Source organism: Lissotriton helveticus, chromosome 7 (genome assembly GCF_964261635.1).
Source record: "Lissotriton helveticus chromosome 7, aLisHel1.1, whole genome shotgun sequence".
NCBI classification, from domain to species: Eukaryota; Metazoa; Chordata; class Amphibia; order Caudata; family Salamandridae; genus Lissotriton; species Lissotriton helveticus.
In genome coordinates, this window is record NC_136068.1 from 1,772,470,389 (window position 1) to 1,772,485,846 (window position 15,458).

Genomic DNA, 15,458 nt, shown 5'->3' on the forward strand with positions numbered 1-15,458 from the left:
CACTCCATAACACACAATCCCAAACCACATAATTCCAGTACTCTCAATACCACATAATTACTATCCACATAATCGCACAGCACACCAAGCTACACAATTCGACTACACAAATCCACTCCACACCATACCACTAACAGTGACACAACTAATTAAATCCCGCATGCATAATCCCACTACACACCACATTCAAACATTTGATAACACATAGATAAAAGACATTGCCATTTACAATGCCAAAAGCTTTAACTCAAACATGCTTGTTCTAATATTGGTGACCTGTATATGGGAAGAGGATCCTCATGCTATTGACACATTTTGTAAGTGAAGTAGTTGGATCTGTGCCAGTGGTGGGTGGTGACATTTAAAAGTGGTGGGCGTAAAAGTTAGGGATGAGTTTTAAGTAGCAAGCAAACAGCTGCATTTTTAGGTCGAGCCTGTGCCATCTCGTAGGGATGGCGGGCGAGATTTATAGTAAGGCTTCCGAAAAGTCTCCCCAAACTGCGGATTCGATACAGTTCATGTGAGCCAGGCGCGTGCACATCACCAGCCACATCCCACACCATGCCTCGGCATCAGACATCAAAGGAAGCAACTCCCCCCCCCCCCCAATCAGACTTCAAAGGAAGCCGCTCCCCAGCCGCGCAATGCCGAGAGCTTGTTTAAGCAGCATTTTGGCAACTGAGAGACTGGCGCACCTCTCCGATACTTTGCTGCATTCAGTGTTCCCAGCCAGCTCTTATTGTCGCAGGTCTATTGTTCAACAAGCAGCAACCAACGTCTGCTCATTACTTTGTAAAAGAAAAAGACGATTTTCAACCAGTGTTGGCTGGCCCAATTAGTACTGAGACGACTCGGTATTAAGTATTCGTCTAAAAACTAACACGCTTTCTGTTTCGCTTACTGTGGTGTTTTTCTCTCTCAACTTTCAGCCACTAATGCCCCGCGCAACGTTAATAAACGCTGACAGCGTCACTGCGTACCCCTTTCCATCTACATGACACGGAGTCAACCATTACGCAGTGACTCGCAGAGCCGCTTTAACGCCGCATGGTGTCGCCGTTCTGAAGTGAGTCCGCTCGCAGGAAAGTCAATGGTTCGAGGCTCAATGCTTTCCTCCAGAGTAGACCAGAATGAAAGTATTGTTCACGAAACGGTGATATGAGTCACATATTCATACATACTCTTTCGTTAGCTCTCTTCCTTTTGTTGCTCAACCCCTGGGTCTGCTTTGTGTGTTTAATTAGCCCTCCGTCGTTTATTACTTGCCCCAGGGCACTCTCCCTTTCATCCCTCCAGGAAGGCACAAGATACTGCTGAAACATGCGATCCACTTCCGGGTTGTATGTCCTTTAATAATCTGCCTTCCTTGCGGTGAGCACAGCACTACTGGTAGCCCACCCCAGTCACCCTCGGTTAATGCTCCGCATTGATTAAATGTGTCAGTAAACTACTTCAAGCAAAATGTTCTCAAACTATGACTACATTAAAATTTGTATGTTTAAGATGTTTTAAAACGCAATAATTTACTGTTCTATTACAGTCTGCCCACGAAACTGTTAGTATATGTGTCCACAAAGCATTCCGATTGCTGACAGAGGAGCATTTCCAATATATTCTAAATCAGGCTGTGTGCCCTTTACTTCAAATAGGGATTCTCCTTGTACTGTTAGGGTGACCTCATCAGCCTCCCTGTGTTTTTGCCATCACCACGCTATGCAACATTAAAAAGTAAACCTCCAAGTCTCAAAAACGGCTGTTTGCTATTCTGGTTGCTTAAAACCCAGTTCTGGCTGAAGGTAGCTCACACCACAGAGCCGTCTGTAGTTATTCCGCACACAGCGCTCACCGAGCCCTCCCATATGGCGCTGCACAGCCTACCAGGCCGTCGGTGTTGGAGCTTCACTTTGGTGCAGTGCAGGTGAGGTGTCCCACGTCAACACGGGCAGTCCTTCAAAGGCATCAGCTATGCCGAGAAAAGACGTTTGACGGCAGTGGTATTTTTCATTTATTTGCAGCTGGTAGTGTTCGCCAGATAGACCTACTTAAATAAATGAAACATTTCTCAATATTTGTTCTTTCTGAGAATGGGAACATCACTATACAATTCTCCATCATACAATATAAAGCCAGTCTCCATCAGTGTGTATCACTGTGTGAGGGGGTTTTAGAAGTCGTGGTCTGGCAGTGGCTTGTCTAACTGGAACACCCAGCTAGTCTTCACTTGTTAGCAAAGACCATCTGGCTCTCAGGGTAAAGGGCTAATAATGTTGCCTTAACATATCGAGGATGTTTGATTTGTTGTAATTCCATTTCTAGACCGCTATGGTACAAAGAGAGGGCACTTTCTGACATTGGTGCTTTGTTCAGCTATGCAAGAGTGTCACTCAAAGGGTCACAAGCGACGCATAGAAATGTCACACATAAGCAGGTAAAAACCTGCAGGTGTCGCACATCAGCAAACTGAAAACTTGGCGGCTGTGCTGGCTGCCTGGGAGAGCACCGAAGCTGGCACCCACACAGTCCCACGGGATGTCATTTTGTGCATCAGTAAGGCTAGCTCACCCAGTGGCCAAACACAGTAAGTTTTCTGATATGACGTCATCCACATGCCAGCGAACCACACTTATTCCCTCATGTGGAGTAGTGTGGCTCACTGGTTAGAGGCGGCAGGCCTGAGAGCAGAAGTCAGCCTGGGACCAGGGTTCAATTCCCGACGCGGCAGGGTCGTGGACCTTGGTCAGCGGACTCGATAATTCTCGCTTCGGTGCTTACTCTAATCAGGGGTTCCACTCGGCAACTCTGGGCATTAGCTTGCCTAATCTCCACAACGGCCCCACCAATTCCGGGGATGCCTGGCTCCACCTTGGGGACTCCCAGCAAGGGACCATCCCACAGGGAAAGCCAGGACGGGTTCCCCAGAGTTATACAGCGCCGGGACGCCCCGTTGCTGGGGCAGCTGTGCGCTTTACAAGTATACTACATTTACATTTACATTTACATTTACATTCCTGATTTAATCTTTACAAAAGCCTTCATGGTCCAATTTACTGTTCTGTTTCTCAGCTGGTCTGCGCTTTTTAAATCATTCAGAGACTTGCATCCTCCTGTCACCGGAGGACCCATGTTAGTTGTGTAGTCTCCTCAGGACGATGGTTTTTGTTGAGCCTCAGCGTGCATGTTCTTGCTTTGAGCTAGTGGCTGATCAGGCACTGCCACCTGCCATTCCCATGGACGTTATCCAAGACGCCACTGCACAAGACGCCATCTTGCAGAAAGTACTCCGCAAGATCCGAACCAACAGGTGGAGGCATGATCCTCAAGACGAAGACAATGATCTGGACACCAAGCAGGAGCTGCAAGTGTTCCGTCATGTCCATGACGAGCTATCGGTGACCACAAATGGAATCATACTACATGGACAACGGATTGTGATCCCTGGTCGACTACGGCAAGGCGTTATCGACCTTGCTCATGAAGGCCACAGGGGAGTTGTATCGACAAAGCGAGCACTCAGGGAATGCGTGTGGTTTCCCCTCCTCGACCAAATGGTAGAGTCCACCCTGAAAGACTGCCATCCGTGTCAGCTGACAAGCAAAGGTGACCCACCGGCCCCATTACAAATGACCACCCTACCAGACGGAGTATGGCAAGAAATTGCCGTGGATTTCTACGGACCACTACCTTCCGGCAAGTATGTGATAGCCATAATCGATAAATATTCTCAATTTCCCTTCGCACAGTTCGTGCCCTCCACAGGTGCCTCCATTACCCTCAAGGTGCTGGATGAACTATTTGCAACATGGGGTGTCCCCAGAGAGGTGAAAACAGACAATGGACCTCCCTTCAATGGGCACGAGTTTGGCGCATTTGCAAAGCACCTGGACTTCCATCACAGAAAAATTACACCCCTATGGCCACAGGAAAATGGCACCGTCGAACGATTTATGGCCACGATCAAAAAGACATTCCAGCAGGCCACTGCCGAAAAGAAGGACCTACAGGTGGCTACCTGACTATGGTTACCCCGGATTTTTTGCCTGTGTTTAGCTGGTTTTTTTGACTTAGTTGACCTGGTTCCCTGCTAATCAGGGCCCCAGGCCATCTGCTCTCTCTGTAAAATGGATTCCATGTACCCTAGGTACATACCACAATTGGAAATGGACTCCTTGTCAGCCCCTGTATAATGCACTATAGGTGCCCAGGGCATAGGGGCCACCAAGGCCTACCAGGGGCTGCAGCATATCTTTTGCCACCCCTGGCTGGTTCTTAAATTGACACAACTGGCTGATCACTCAGCTGGGGTAAGGTGGTGTAATCACTCCTTACTTAGATATAGTATACCTATATCTAAACCTATATCTGGACACATATAAACCTGTGAGCCACTCCTATGGAAGGCCTCATCAATCCTGGAGGCAGAGTGCGTGGTTTAATGTGAGATGGAGCTCTAGCATGAGCTGAGCCTGTCTGCAGCTGTCGGGAACAACTCCCTAAGCTGTTTCAGGATAATGCCATACCATATACTCTTAAGTGCCTTATAATCCTCGCGGTTATATAGCAACTTTGGTTTGGCTTTATCAAAACATGTCGTGTAAGGTGTCATACGATTTGGAATACTATCCCCTCGCCAGTTCTGGCGACGGGGATAGCATTCCACCCCTCTAGAGGGGTAAGACATGTTACTTTACTCAAATGCGGTTAATTTCTACAAAGACCTTAGATCCACAAAATGGATGCCTCTGCCACAGACAAGAGTCTGGACCCCTGCAGCTGACCGAAACTCAGCCAAATGGGGCCTGGACAAAGGGTTTCCTATCACAGGAGGGTGTCACCACCCTCCAGACAGGAGATAGTGGATTGTAGCAGGGAGGTTTGAAAGAAACCAGACACTGCTTGGGGCGCACAAGGCTGCCCCTTGCATAATCCGGCCAAACCGGTTCTGGGGCCCTCCAGCCCTCGTGCCAGGGCGGCCTGGATCAAAGGAAGGGGGTGTATCCACCCACTTCCTGGGTCCCACCCATAGGGGGGGACCTAGCAGGTAATCACGGCCCCCAGATTCGAATAAGAGTGGGAGCAGTGCCAATGCACTTCAGATTTCCTGAAAGAAACATAAGAAACAAAACTCTGGACCCTTGGACGTCCTACTCAACGTGGAAGCCCGAAGAATCTCCCTTGTGGTCAAGGAGTGACCACCCTGCACAAGCAGGCACCATCCAGCCCTCGACGTCTAATTTGTTGCAGTTCCCGCCGGAACTCGAGCGACAGAGATCGACGAGATCAAGCTTCCCTGCCTTCCAACAGCCCGATCCACAGTCCCTGCAGAGCTGAGACCCGTGGAGGCGACCGGAAGCGTGGGGCACGCCATCTTGAATTGACCACGAGACACTGACCGTGCAGCCCACGAGTGACCCTCGAAGCTGTGCACCGGGGTTTGAGAAGCCCCCACCCTGAGCCACTCTTGCAACGAAGTTCCGCCCTCCACACTCGACGAGTGCTGCGTGGGGCCCTTCTGCTCCATTTGGCTCAACGCGTTGGCCCGGTCACTTGCCAGCTGGCTAGTGGTCCCTGTGCCGACGAAACTACAAATACGACTTGTGAATCTGGTTGCTCCAGATCTACACCAGCTCCCCTGAAAAGGAGCACCCACTCTGACCTTCCTGGTTCGAGTGAGAAGCAATCTCCCGGTTCCGCGTGGATTGCTTTTGCCAAGTGTTGTTTGCTCCAATCTTGAAGCCGACAGCGCCGACGGCGAGAGCCTGCGTGGGACAGATCGTGACCTGCTCCTGGACGTCGCAGATGCCCCAGAGCCCACGTGACAGCGGAGAGAAGCTCCTCGACGACCACCTGATTGCGCCCGACATTGCCTGGTTCCGTCCTGGTTCCACCCTGGTCACTGCTGAGTGACCCAGACTCTGTCCCCTCTGCTTTCAGGTACTTTTTGACTTGAGTCCACCCTTGGACTCCACCGGACACTTCACTTTCACCCCGCCTGCAGCCCTTTCAGCTTCAAGCACCAAGAGCCTGCGTGACGAAACCCGACTCAACTTCGACCCTGTGCACCCGCTTCCTGTGGGTGAGGTAACTTTGCTCCGCCGGTGTTCCCACACTGGTACACATCTCTAGGGTCTGTGTCTTAAGTTTTGTTCCTCTAGGTTCAGCGGAAGTGTCTTTAAACTCTAACTTTACTACTTTTACGCACCATTGGTTAACATTGGTGCATGCGTGCGCTTTCCGCACTGCTCCCGAATCCCGTGGGCCGTTCCCGACTTCAGCATTGCTTGTCCCGACTGCTCCCAGCGATTCCCTAGGCCCTAGGCCTAACCACTGCTCGAGTGGCATCTCTTATACCACTTGTTTAGTATATGGTTTGAGTGGCCCCCCGCCCTCATCCATAATTGTGCAACTTTGTATGTTTAAACAGTGCTTTTGATTTAACGCTTGTGCCCCTTTATTCATAAAGAATACTGGGGATTGTTTTTAGTAATAAATACATATATTTTTATAATATATACTTGTGTGGTGTCCTTTCATTTGATATTACAGGATTGTATGTGGTAAAACAGCTCGCTTAACACGACCTCTTAAGTTAAGCCTTTAGGCTGCTTAGTCCATGCTACCTTACCCCCTTGATTTACCTTGCTGAACAGCTAGGAGCAAAAATTATGGCATACGCCGACGATGCTCAACTTTTGTTCACCTGGCCCAAAGATAATTTAGATACGTCGGCGGCCCAACTTTGCCTATCCTCTGTCTTTCAATGGTTAGCCAAAGCCCAACTAAAATGTAACGAAAGCAAATCCGAGATCCTGCTATATGGCTCTTTTCCTGAAGATTTTAGTGAGTGTCTTTGGCCTACCGACCTACCTCCTCCAAAAGTCGCATCGGGTCCGGTAAAAAATTTGGGGGTGTGGTTCGGTAAGAACCTTAAGTTTGAGGACCATATAAATAAAGTCACTGGGGTCTGCTTTGCTACCTTAAAAACTCTGCGCAGGTTCTTTCCCGTGTTACCAAAAGAAGCCAAAGAGACTGTTATTCGGGCTTTAATACTCTCTAGGTTGGATTACGCGAACGGACTGTTTTCTGGTCTGCCGGCTTACCTGATCTACCGTCTTCAGGTTATTCAGAATGCCGCTGCCAGACTTTTGTTTAATGTCCCAAGGCGTTCCAGTGCTCGTCCCCTTCTCCATGCTCTTCACTGGCTTCCAGTTGCCCACAGGATTCTGTTTAAAATTCTAGTACTGGCGTATCGAGCTATCCACCAAACTGGCCCTGTCTACATTAGAAAAAGGTTCTACCTGTATGTCCCTAACCGCCCTCTGCGATCGGCCAATCTGTGTCAAATGTCTGTTCCCAAATTCAAATACTGCAGACTCGGTGGCCAATCAATCTCAGTGAGAGCAGCAAAATTCTGGAACACTCTTCCTCTTTCTTTAAAAACTGCTTCGACTCTTAGTGCTTTCAAGAAAGGCCTTAAAACTCACCTCTTCAATATCACCGTCTAAAAATCCCCATTTTTTAGTAATTCCAGTCATTTGTTCTCTCCCACACTGCTCTGCCTTCAACGCGCCAGGATACTATTTTTTTAGTAATAGAGCGCGATATAAAAGCCTTAATAATAATAATAATAATAATAATAATAATACCCCTAGGATAGCTTGTCTAATAAGGTTGACTTACAACCAGACACCATAAGGGATTGTTTGGTCTGATAACAGGTGGTTCCAGAATTGGAAACATCACCTATCAGGCCAACTTCTCACATTGGTGAGCAGCGGTGCGGATTTGAGCTTGCTGTTGTTTTACCATTGCAATCTTTTTATCAAATTGAAAGATCACATCAAGTACCTCTAGGTACATATAAATCAAAAGCTTAGCATATTAAGTTCTACTGAACTTAGTAGTTGTAGATTAAAGGGATTAGCACACCCTGACTACAACTCACTAGCAAGGTACAGTAGGAAAACACTTAGTGTAGGTAAGTGCACCACTTACACCTCACTAGTAGTCATGTCTGACACAGGAAAGGCCTCAGGGTCTACTCCTGTGACAGTTGACCTTACCCAGGCAACTTCCAGCTATGACAAACTAACCCGAAAGGACTTGATTGCCTTGTGTGTATCAAGAGGGTTAAAAAGGGGCAGAAGTCCCACCTGTCCTATCCTGATAGCCATTCTAGAGCAGGATGACTTAGAGAGGGCGAATGGTATTCCCCTACAGTCAGGAGAAGGAGAGAACCCACCTGTAACTGGTATCCCTCAGGAGGAAGAAGGAGAAGAGGGAGATGAGGACTCAGATGTTGAGGACACAGAAGACCAGGATCAGAGGGGTAGCCAGGTCCAAGTTGCCAGGCTTAACCAGGCCAACTTAGACCTACTAGGGAATGGAGAGGGCCAGCACATCCCCAGGACCTATAACATTCTCCCAGGCAACAGAAGAGTGAGATCTCCCTCAGGGGACTCTCATATTTCTAGTGCCTCAAGGGAATCACAGAGAGGCATGACTGCTTCTCAAAAGCTAGAGCATAGGGCCAGAATGAGGGCTGTCAAACTCCAAATAGAGAGGGAGGAGGTAGCCTTGGCTCAAGCTAGACTTGCCTTGACAAGAGAGCAGAAATTAAGTGGCTTAGATGCCACTGGTGGCAGCAATATTCCTAAAGAGAAACCCAGGTCCTATTATAGTAGAAACCTGACAAAGATTGTGCCCCCCTACAAGGAAGGGGATGACATCCACAAGTGGATAACTGCTCTTGAGAGAGCCTGCATGGTACAGCAGGTTCCTGAGGAACAGTGGGCAGCAATCTTATGGTACTCCTTTTCAGAGAAAGGGAGAGATAAGCTCCTCACTGTTAGACATGAGGATGCAAACAATTACAAAGTCCTGAAGAGTGTCCTAATAGATGGGTTTGGCTTAACCACTGAACAGTACAGGTTGAAGTTCAGAGACACCCAGAAGACACAGACTCAGGACTGGACTGATTTTGTTGATTGTGCAACTAAGGCTCTGGAGGGTTGGCTACATGGCAGCAAAGTACATGACTTTACAGGATTGTATAATCTGATTATGAGGGAGCAGATCCTAAGTAATTGTCAGAACCAGCTCTTACACCAGCACCTGGTGGACTCTGATCTGACCTCTCCCCAAGAATTGGGAAAGAAGGCAGACAAATGGGTCAGAACCAGGATTAGGCCTAAGAATCAGGACAGTAACCAGAAGAAGGAGTCTACCAAGCCTCAAGATAAGGGTGGGGATAAAAATAAAGAAAAGACTTCCCCAGGGCCCCAAAACTCCAAGAATGGGGGTGGGTCCCAAGACACTTCTTCAACTGAGAAAAAGCCTTATTGTTATGCCTGTAAACAGGTTGGGCATTACAAAACAGACAACTGTTGTCCCAAGAATAACAATAAAGAGAATATACCTCCAAAGCCAGCTCCAACACCTCCTGTTACTGTCAGCAGTAATCCCCCAGGAAGTGGGAGCACACCCAGGAATCTGGGTGGGTTTACTTTTGGAGCCCAGGAGGACCCTGGCCTATCCAGGTCCCCCTCCCCAAATGATCTTGTTTATGAGACTGGCAGGGGGTTTGCCAACTTCTCTGATTGCCCAAATACTTTGAGCAAATATAGACAAGAACCAATCATCAATGGTTTGAAAGTTGAAGCTTTTAGAGACACAGGGGCTAGCATCACCATGGTGGCTGACTGTATAGTCCCCTCTAAACAACTTTTACCTGGGCCACATACCAGGTGACAAACATTGATGGCATCAAAACAAATCATCCCATGGCAGTAGTAAGTCTCAGCTGGGGAGGTGTCATTGGCCCAAAGAGAGTGGCAGTGTCATCAAACTTGCCTGTGGACTGTCTACTTGGTAATGATTTGGAAATCTCAGTCTGGGCTGAGGTTGAACAGGAAACCCATTCTAGAATGGTAAATTCCAATGGAAAGGTTAGTGGGGCTGTAATGGCTACAGCCCCAATCCAAGATGTCCTTCCTGAAAAGGTTGGTAGGGCTGAGATACTCTCTGCCCCATCTTTAACAAAAGCTCTTCCTGAACAGAATAGCAAAGCTGTTATGATAACAGCAGAAACCCAAACTGAGTCTCCTCCTGAAAAGGTTGGTGGGGCTGTGATGGCCACAGCCCAAACTCAAACTGATATGTGTGTTGTGAAGCCTGAAATGATGGATAACTCCACACAAACTGAGAGCATGGAGGAGGAAGAGAAATCTCCCCCTCACCAGACTTTAGGACAGGATCAGCCTCCTCAGGGAACTGATCTTACCCCTGATGAAGGAACTGCCCCAGAGGGTGTTAGGCCTGGCCTGACAGAGCCTCTGATGGCGGTGGACCCTTCTCAGGTGGGACCCAGTCTGGAGCAGGTAACCTGCCCCTCTCTCCCTTGCCTTAGCCAGCCCAGGGCTGCAGAGGACAAGAAGGACAGTGTGACCCAGAGGGCCCCCTGTCAAATAAAGCACCCCCATCAACAGAGTAGGGGCACCAAAACTAGTAGCCCTAGTGAGGTGAAAACTTTAAAAACTCCAGAGGGAGCCCCCTTAAAAACAGTTAGGGACCTCCCACAGATGGATTCTGTTGGGCACAGCCAAACCTGGGACCCAAAGGGCCCAAACCTGAACTGTCCCTCCAGCAAGCCAAACAGAGGGACCCAGCCTCCAGCTTTAGGTAGCCAGAGGTGGACCCTGAGAGCACAGTGCAACTCAGTTAACGAAAGAAAGGCACACATGGTGGAAGATAATTGGAGGAAGCTAAGCCCTAAATTAGTAGAGCCTCACTTCAATACTCCATATCCAAACCAGCCTTTAACTTTGCATAAACACACCCAAGGTAGTGATTCCCTATGGTGGAGACCCTCTAATACCCCAAGGGTGAGGGACTGCTTAGTGGACCATGAGACAGGGGGTACCCATGCTAGTGCAGGTACTTCCTTATATGGCCACTCAGGCAATATAGGCTTACCTGGCCAAGGATAGCCTTATCTCCTTTCGTTTGGGGGGGGGGGGGTTATGTAGGAAGGTGGCTACCTGACTATGGTTACCCCGGATTTTTTGCCTGTGTTTAGCTGTTTTTTTTTACTTAGTTGACCTGGTTCCCTGCTAATCAGGGCCCCAGGCCATCTGCTCTCTCTGTAAAATGGATTCCATGTACCCTAGGTACATACCACAATTGGAAATGGACTCCTTGTCAGCCCCTGTATAATGCACTATAGGTGCCCAGGGCATAGGGGCCACCAAGGCCTACCAGGGGCTGCAGCATATCTTTTGCCACCCCTGGCTGGTTCTTAAATTGACACAACTGGCTGATCACTCAGCTGGGGTAAGGTGGTGTAATCACCCCTTACTTAGATATAGTATACCTATATCTAAACCTATATCTGGACACATATAAACCTGTGAGCCACTCCTATGGAAGGCCTCATCAATCCTGGAGGCAGAGTGCGTGGTTTAATGTGAGATGGAGCTCTAGCATGAGCTGAGCCTGTCTGCAGCTGTCGGGAACAACTCCCTAAGCTGTTTCAGGATAATGCCATACCATATACTCTTAAGTGCCTTATAATCCTCGCGGTTATATAGCAACTTTGGTTTGGCTTTATCAAAACATGTCGTGTAAGGTGTCATACGATTTGGAATACTATCCCCTCGCCAGTTCTGGCGACGGGGATAGCATTCCACCCCTCTAGAGGGGTAAGACATGTTACTTTACTCAAATGCGGTTAATTTCTACAAAGACCTTAGATCCACAAAATGGATGCCTCTGCCACAGACAAGAGTCTGGACCCCTGCAGCTGACCGAAACTCAGCCAAATGGGGCCTGGACAAAGGGTTTCCTGTCACAGGAGGGTGTCACCACCCTCCAGACAGGAGATAGTGGATTGTAGCAGGGAGGTTTGAAAGAAACCAGACACTGCTTGGGGCGCACAAAGCTGCCCCTTGCATAATCCGGCCAAACCGGTTCTGGGGCCCTCCAGCCCTCGTGCCAGGGCGGCCTGGATCAAAGGAAGGGGGTGTATCCACCCACTTCCTGGGTCCCACCCATAGGGGGGGACCTAGCAGGTAATCACGCCCCCCAGATTCGAATAAGAGTGGGAGCAGTGCCAATGCACTTCAGATTTCCTGAAAGAAACATAAGAAACGAAACTCTGGACCCTTGGACCTCCTACTCAACGTGGAAGCCCGAAGAATCTCCCTTGTGGTCAAGGAGTGACCACCCTGCACAAGCAGGCACCATCCAGCCCTCGACGTCTACTTTGTTGCAGTTCCCGCCGGAACTCGAGCGACAGAGATCAACGAGATCAAGCTTGCCTGCCTTCCAACAGCCCGATCCACAGTCCCTGCAGAGCTGAGACCCGTGGAGGCGACCGGAAGCGTGGGGCACGCCATCTTGAATTGACCACGAGACGCTGACCGTGCAGCCCACGAGTGACCCTCGAAGCTGTGCACCGGGGTTTGAGAAGCCCCCACCCTGAGCCACTCTTGCAACGAAGTTCCGCCCTCCACACTCGACGAGTGCTGCGTGTGGCCCTTCTGCTCCATTTGGCTCAACGCGTTGGCCCGGTCACTTGCCAGCTGGCTAGTGGTCCCTGTGCCGACGAAACTACGAATACGACGTGTGAATCTGGTTGCTCCAGATCTACACCAGCTCCCCTGAAAAGGAGCACCCACTCTGACCTTCCTGGTTCGAGTGAGAAGCAATCTCCCGGTTCCGCGTGGATTGCTTTTGCCAAGTGTTGTTTGCTCCAATCTTGAAGCCGACAGCGCCGACGGCGAGAGCCTGCGTGGGACAGATCGTGACCTGCTCCTGGACGTCGCAGATGCCCCAGAGCCCACGTGACAGCGGAGAGAAGCTCCTCGACGACCACCTGATTGCGCCCGACATGGCCTGGTTCCGTCCTGGTTTCACCCTGGTCACTGCTGAGTGACCCAGACTCTGTCCCCTCTGCTTTCAGGTACTTTTCGACTTGAGTCCACCCTTGGACTCCACCGGACACTTCACTTTCACCCCGCCTGCAGCCCTTTCAGCTTCAAGCACCAAGAGCCTGCGTGACGAAACCCGACTCAACTTCGACCCTGTGCACCCGCTTCCTGTGGGTGAGGTAACTTTGCTCCGCCGGTGTTCCCACACTGGTACACATCTCTAGGGCCTGTGTCTTAAGTTTTGTTCCTCTAGGTTCAGCGGAAGTGTCTTTAAACTCTAACTTTACGACTTTTACGCACCATTGGTTAACATTGGTGCATGCGTGCGCTTTCCGCACTGCTCCCGAATCCCGTGGGCCGTTCCCGACTTCAGCATTGCTTGTCCCGACTGCTCCCAGCGATTCCCTAGGCCCTAGGCCTAACCACTGCTCGAGTGGCATCTCTTATACCACTTGTTTAGTATATGGTTTGAGTGGCCCCCCGCCCTCATCCATAATTGTGCAACTTTGTATGTTTAAACAGTGCTTTTGATTTAACGCTTGTGCCCCTTTATTCATAAAGAATACTGGGGATTGCTTTTAGTAATAAATACATATATTTTTATAATATATACTTGTGTGGTGTCCTTTCATTTGATATTACAGGATTGTACATAGTAAAACAGCTCGCTTAACACGACCTCTTAAGTTAAGCCTTTAGGCTGCTTAGTCCATGCTACCCCTAGGATAGCTTGTCTAATAAGGTTGACTTACAACCAGACACCATAAGGGATTGTTTGGTCTGATAACAGGTGGTTCCAGAATTGGAAACATCACCTATCAGGCCAACTTCTCACACTTGTCTAACTGGAACACCCAGCTAGTCTTCACTTGTTAGCAAAGACCATCTGGCTCTCAGGGTAAAGGGCTAATAATGTTGCCTTAACATATCGAGGATGTTTGATTTGTTGTAATTCCATTTCTAGACCGCTATGGTACAAAGAGAGGGCACTTTCTGACATCGGTGCTTTGTACACTCAAAGGGTCACAAGCGACGCATAGAAATGTCACACATAAGCAGGTAAAAACCTGCAGGTGTCGCACACCAGCAAACTGAAAACTTGGCGGCTGTGCTGCCTGCCTGGGAGAGCACCGAAGCTGACACCCACACAGTCCCACGGGATGTCATTTTGTGCATCAGTAAGGCTAGCTCACCCAGTGGCCAAACACAGTAAGTTTTCTGATATGACGTCATCCACATGCCAGCGAACCACACTTATTCCCTCATTCCTGCTTTAATCTTTACAAAAGCCTTCATGGTCCAATTTACTGTTCTGTTTCTCAGCTGGTCTGCGCTTTTTAAATCATTCAGAGACTTGCATCCTCCTGTCACCGGAGGACCCATGTTAGTTGTGTAGTCTCCTCAGGACGATGGTTTTTGTTGAGCCTCAGCGTGCATGTTCTTGCTTTGAGCTAGTGGCTGATCAGGCACTGCCACCTGCCATTCCCATGGACGTTATCCGAGACGCCACTGCACAAGACGCCATCTTGCAGAAAGTACTCCGCAAGATCCGAACCAACAGGTGGAGGCATGATCCTCAAGACGAAGACAATGATCTGGACACCAAGCAGGAGCTGCAAGTGTTCCGTCATGTCCATGACGAGCTATCGGTGACCACAAATGGAATCATACTACATGGACAACGGATTGTGATCCCTGGTCGACTACGGCAAGGCGTTATCGACCTTGCTCATGAAGGCCACAGGGGAGTTGTATCGACAAAGCAAGCACTCAGGGAACGCGTGTGGTTTCCCCTCCTCGACCAAATGGTAGAGTCCACCCTGAAAGACTGCCATCCGTGTCAGCTGACAAGCAAAGGTGACCCACCGGCCCCATTACAAATGACCACCCTACCAGACGGAGTATGGCAAGAAATTGCCGTGGATTTCTACGGACCACTACCTTCCGGCAAGTATGTGATAGCCATAATCGATGAATATTCTCGATTTCCCTTCGCACAGTTCGTGCCCTCCACAGGTGCCTCCAGTACCCTCAAGGTGCTGGATGAACTATTTGCAACATGGGGTGTCCCCAGAGAGGTGAAAACAGACAATGGACCTCCCTTCAATGGGCACGAGTTTGGCGCGTTTGCAAAGCACCTGGACTTCCATCACAGAAAAATTACACCCCTATGGCCACAGGCAAATGGCACCGTCGAACGATTTATGGCCACGATCAAAAAGACATTCCAGCAGGCCACTGCCGAAAAGAAGGACCTACAGGTGGCTCTCAATGAGGTTCTCAGAGCCTACAGGACGACTCCTCATTCAACCACCGGAAAGTGTCCCGCCACGCTGATGTTAGGTCGCCCCATGAGAAACCGCATCCCGACCTGGGATGGGGCCCTGCGAGCTGTGTCACCCACTCACAGCCATCTAGAAATGATGGAAACGGACAAGCACAACAAAAGCAAGATGAAGTCATACGCCGATGCCAAGAGAAGAGCGAGATCACCATCCTTGCATGAAGGGGATTACGTACTGGTCAAACAAG